Source organism: Haliotis cracherodii, unplaced genomic scaffold (assembly GCF_022045235.1).
Source record: "Haliotis cracherodii isolate W230 unplaced genomic scaffold, xgHalCrac1.p SCAF_3, whole genome shotgun sequence".
NCBI lineage: Eukaryota > Metazoa > Mollusca > Gastropoda > Lepetellida > Haliotidae > Haliotis > Haliotis cracherodii.
Genome location: NW_027266286.1, coordinates 33,533,814 through 33,540,374, shown reverse-complemented (window position 1 = coordinate 33,540,374; position 6,561 = coordinate 33,533,814).

The following is a 6,561-nucleotide window of genomic DNA, read 5'->3' as shown; positions in this document are numbered from 1 at the left end:
CTCCCTAAAACTGGCAAATGGCAACGAATTACGCATAGCTAACATATATCACAGGGTTACCCATGAAACGAACATGGAAGAGCTAACAAGACTAGCTCAAATAGTAGGCAAAAATGGGATAATCCTTGGTGACTTTAATGCCCACAGCCCTCTTTGGGAAGACAGGAATGATTCATGCAAATACGGCAAAATGGTAGAGAAATGGGTTGAGGACGACAATCTCATAACTCTGAACAACGGCAGTCACACACGTTATGACCAAGTCCACAACACGTGGAGTTCAATTGATCTTACAATTGCCACCAAACACCTCGCCTCACATTGCCAATGGCAAGTCCATGACGACACTTGGGGAAGTGATCACCTTCCTATACTCACCTACATAGGTAGCCCACCACAATTAGAGGAACAGCCCGATCCTCAGCCCACATGGGACTAAGCAAAGGCTGACTGGCCTAAACTCAGGAAGGAATGTATATCATTCAAGTCCTCAGAAATTGCCTCGGATGATCCTGATCTTTTTTGCCAAAATCTCACCTCAGCAATTATTGCCGCAGCTGAAAAATCAATTTAAAAAAAAAGACCACAAAACTGGCAAAACGCCGGTACCATGGTGGAACAGGGAAATAGCAAAAGCTAGGAGAGTGAGAAAGAAAGCCCTAAATAGGTCAAAAAGGGATAAATCAGCCTTTGCCCAAGTCCGAGCAGCCAGGACGAAAGTAAGACAACTTAATGAGAAAACAAATGCTAAAACAGTCTGGAGCAAAATACACGCAATCAGGGGTAAGCGGAAACCCACAAAAATTCCCAAGTTAGCCAACGCCCGTACAGTCAAAGAAAAGGCCAACATTCTAGCTGAGCACTTCTCATCTGTCAGCAGCAACACAAATTGCAGCGAAGAATTCAAACAGGAAAAAATGCTTATGCCTAAGATCTCAAAACGGCCGCAAAGCAAGCATCCGGTATACAATATACCATTTACTGTGACAGAGTTTGATGATGCGATACAACATAGAAAAGGCACAGCACCTGGTCTTGACACAACCAGCTACGAGATATTGAAAAACCTACCTGATCAAACCAAAGGCTTACTCACTGAGTTGTATAACACGATATGGTCCAAAGGAGAAGTCCCAAAAGCATGGAAACATGCTGCGGTTATCCCGCTGCTAAAGCAAGGGAAAGACGAAGCCCTACCAAACTCTTATCGACCGATCTCACTCACCTTAAACATGTGCAAAGCCATGGAAGCCATGGTTAAAAAAAGGCTCATGCATCACCTTGAAACTGGCAACCACATAAAACCTGACCAAAGTGGCTTCAGGAAGGGACACTCGTGTCTAGATCATATTCTAAGACTGGAAAATGAAATAAAAAAAGCCCAATTAAACAGACAATACATAGCCGCAGTATTTCTGGACTTCAGCAAAGCCTTCGATATGGTATGGCATGACGGACTCCTCTCAAAACTATCACAAAATGGAGTTGAAGGGAACATGGCAAACTTCATAGACAGCTTCCTGCGAGACAGGTCGCTATCAGTTAAAATAGGGAACAATCGATCGGATCCTATGGCACTGGACAATGGCACGCCACAAGGCAGCATCATAAGCCCAACCCTGTTTAATATCATGATCAATGATCTTTTTGACCATGTCAACTCTCCTACCCAAACTTCTAAGTTCGCTGATGACGGAGCAATATGGGTAAAGCACAGAGATATCTCACAAATCAGAAAAAAACTCCAGTCAGCCCTGGACGGAGTAGATCAATGGTGCAATAAATGGGGATTCACCCTTTCAAGTGAAAAAACGGTTGGAGTTCTATTCAAACGCCGGGGGAAAAATGCTATGATACCCCGTGTCTCCATAAAAGGCAAACCTATCAAATTCGAAAAATCTGCAATATTTCTTGGAGTAATCCTTGATCAACACCTCACTTGGCACAAGCATATAGAATATGTGGAAAACAGATGTCAAAAAGACCTGAACGTATTACGGGCAATTTCAGGCACATCTTGGGGCACATCGAGGGACACTCAGCTGGACCTCTACAAAGCTCTTATCAGATCAAAAATTGACTATGGTTGTGAGGCTTTTCACTCAGCATCAAATACTGTCTTGAGGCGCCTAGACAGAATACAATACAAAGCCCTAATGCTGGCCACAGGCGCAGCGACAGGCACCTCACTAGAAGCACTACAAGTAGAAACGGGAGAACTCCTATTGAAACTAAGAAGAGAGCAGGCAATATTATCGTTCTGGGGACGAACATCAAACCCTTTGGTTAAAAAGATATGGCAAGACAAAAACGCTCGAGATGAAGCCCTAGCTCGAAAAAATCCCTCACTAAAGCCATCTGGGATATTAGTACGTGAACTCATTCGAAGTCACAATTGCGATGACATTCAGCCTCCAGAAAGTCACTACAAAGGGTTACACCCTCCCTGGACTTTACAAACACCCAAAGTTGACACTGCTTTAACATCAGAAGTCACTAAAAGAGAAAACCCAACCCTACTACGATCAGTAGCTATCACTAAAATTCAAACTACCTGGGACAGCTGGGCCCATATATACACTGATGGATCCAAGAATCCTATCAACAACAGTGCTGGTTACGGGATCCATATCCACAGCTCCAAACCCCAAGCACATTCAGTTCGCTTGCCTGATGGTCAGTCAGTATTCACGGCTGAATTGGAGGCAATTCATCATGCACTCAAACTCATACCGGAACTCCCGGAAGCAAAGGCAGTCGTCCTATCAGACTCGCTAAGTGCACTTCAGGCCATCAGTGGGAGAAACTCATTCTCCAGGCCAAACACAGTCAACAATATTCTATACGAATATACAAAACTATCGGACCAAGGGCAACAGGTGGAGCTGTGTTGGATCCCCTCTCACATAGATATTCATGGAAATGAAAAAGCAGACTCACTGGCGAAGCTAGCTCTAGACAAAGCGGATATACAGCCTATTCCCTTTAGTAAACTAGAGATAAAAAGCAAAATCAAAGCCTCCATAGCAAAAAGATGGCAAGCCCAATGGGACGCAAGTAAGATCGGCAGATGGCTATACAAAATTCAACCCAAGGTCCAACAAAAGTCAAACTCATACTCAAATGAAAGGAAAATTGAAACTGCTATCTCACGCCTCAGACTTGGTCACAAAAAGCACTTTGACAAGGTTTGTTCATCTTGCAATCAGGCTGAAACCATTGACCACCTGTTACTAGAATGTCAAGACCATGCCCCAGCCCGGGCTAGGTTAAAACAAGAATTGCAGTTAGATCCGCTATCTGTCATAGATCTCCTAAAGCCAAGAGATGCAATAGCGAAGGCCAAACTAACTCTATTTCTGAGAGATGGACAGCTGCTCGAACGTATATAAACAGAGCAGCCAAGGATAAAAATGAAATCATATCAATATAAGAAAATAGAAATCATATCAATGCAAAAACAGAAATTATGTGAACACCGAACTCACAATAGATATGTGAACCCTTCTCACACACAGGAGTCCCAAAGAGGGACAGGTCAGCCGAAATTGCCTAGGCAGAAGGCGACCTCTTAAACACCTAATGCAACAACAACAACAACGACAGATGGAAATTTGTATCAGGATAGCTGGAAGTATTTGATACGTTTCAAATCTTATTTCGTTTAACGATTGATCTTTTACCTAGATCAGCGACGCTTACATCTTATTTTTGGTTGGTGCTTGTTCATAAATCTCATGTGTCTATGTTGCATCAATGATATGTAGGTATGATCACCGATAATGAAGAAATTAGCCAATAACACTTTGGTCCGTCTTGGCCAGGCTGGCCCGACTTTTAGGCAATACCCTCAACTATTGACTTACTTACTTACTTTTGAGATTCAACGTGCGCATTCCGACTGATGCGTATTTCGCACACGGGCCCGGCCAGGCCATTTAATGTGTTTTCGTCCTATGGAAACTCAAACAGCGAAACCTAATCTAACCGATGATGAAGATTTCTCCACTACTGAGGAAACAATAGACACTACTCCAACTAAAACAAACCAAAATTCCCTCTCATCCCCAAAAAGGAAGAAATAACTAAACCGCAAAACTCCCCAACCAGCTAACACCCAAAACCTAAATAACCTCCTAAATACTCCTAGTATACATGCATAGTCAAAACTCACCAAAAGCTAGCATGAAATCCTTCCACAAAGTAGCTTTCAATATAAAATTAACCGATCTTCCCTTCTTCCTCTTTAACCTCCACCTAAAAGAAGTCACCGAATAAAATAAAAAGTAAAAATTAAATCACCAATCACCCGAACCCAATAATGGAAGGACTAAATATTTTTCAGTGGAACGCCAACGGACTCACCTCCCGCGGCCATAAACTAAAAACTAAATTTAAACTAAATAAAGGCCCTCACATTGCTTGTATCCAGGAAACCAAATTCTCAAAAAAATCCAAATCCACACTACCTAACTACAACTAAGTAAGAACTGACAGAGCTAAACCAAAAACAAGAAGAGCCGCAGCAGGACTAATCATATTTATCAGGGAAGATATAAATTACGAAGAAATAAAAATAGACACGCCAAACCCTGAAGCCAACTGCATTAAAATCACATTAAATAACCGAAAAATAAACATCATAAATATATACCACTGAGCGGAACAAAAAGTCCAACCTGAGGATCTAAACAAACTACTTCAAATAAGCGATAAATCTACTATATTCCTAGGAAACTTAACGCTCACCATCCTACATGGAGAATAGATGTAGAAATAGATAATCATGGCAAATTAATCTCCGAATGGATGGAAACAAACGACCTAGTACTCCTAAATAACAACCAACCCACGAGTTACGATAAGATAAACCAAAAAATGTCGGCTATCGACCTAACCATATGCACCGCAGATCTATCTCAAAGTACTCAATGGGAAGTGCACGACGTCCCGCTAGGTAGTGACCACTTCCCGATAAACATAACCATAGTAAATACAAACGTACCAATCCAAACAGAAAACCAAGAACCAAAATTCTATTACAATAAAGCTAACTGGGACCAATTCCAAGATAGCTAACTTAAACGAAATAGAAAATAATGACCCAGAAACCTATTGTAAAAACCTAACAGACTAATATATAATAAAGGCAGCCAAAACCTCCATCCCCTTCAAAACATCAGGCAAACCCACGGTACCATGGTGGAATGAGGAAATAGAACAGACTAGACGAAAACGTAAATCAGCCTTCAATAAAGCAAAACGCGACTACAAACATCTAAACATAGCCCACGAACTAAACCACCAGGTTCAAAAACTAGTCCAACTAGCCAAAAGTAGAGACTGGAAAAAAATCTGCGAAGGTATAAATAACCGTACAGATGCCAGAACGGTCTGGCGCAAAATCCACGCCATTAGAGGCTTAAAACGACATAAAAAAACTAACATTAACAACTCAACCAACCCCGCCCAAAAAGCAAATAATCTCGCCAACCACTTTTCGGCCGTTAGCAGTAACACCAACTTCAGCCAAAGATTCCAAGATAAACTTAAAACAAAAAACAAACCCACAAAAGAACCAAACAATAACAATCTAGAAATAAACCAACCCTACAAAATGGAGGAGCTCCTCTACGTAATCCAAAACAGGAAAAAGGGCACAGCCCCAGGATAAGACCTAACTTCTTAACAAATAATTAAAAAAACACACCCTAAAACTATATCCTACTCCCTGGAAACAGGCCCTAGTCATACCAATCCCTAAACCTAATAAACCAGCTAATCAAGCTAACTCATATCGACCAATATCGCAACTTCAAACTTATGCAAAGTAATGAAATCAATGGCTAAAAATAGATTACAACATTACCTAACCCAAAATAACATCAACTATTGAACTGCATGGCAAGTATTTATAAAACGACCGGGGAAGGAAATATTCTGGGGGGAGATTTTATTTCGTAGGGTGGGGGAGAGTTTATTTCGAGAGGGGCGGAACTGTACCGGTATAAATTCGCCGGGGGGAGACTTTATTCTGGGGGCGAATATATTTCGTGACACCGGAACTAACTTCTCTTCAACTGACCACAGGAACTTTTTGACGAGTCTGATGTCTGGAAATAACATCTATGGCAATGTTAATATCACTCTTGCGCCGGACATGCTTTGCCAGACATTAGGAACAACTGGCGACAGCGAGACGTACCGCCGAGGCGAGAAGCGCCAGCTTGAATCTTCCGAGAATTGAACATTCCTAATTTAATTCGTGACAGCAAGCAACAATGTTTCAGTTAAAATGTTCGGGGTTCTATAAATGTGTTTATGTCAACTTTCATACTTATCTGGAGAAAATTTGATCAAATTTGGCAGATTTTGTAAGCCTGGAGAGGGCTCAGCTGATCTTTCGACATGGTCATAGTAGTAACTGTTTATGTATTCCTACGCCAATAAAATACTCGCTGTTTGAAAATGATTTCTGTTTTCATTTTAAACATGAATGTTTAATTAGGACAAACAAAAATGTCCACGGAACTTAATACTCGATATGAAATAATATATTTC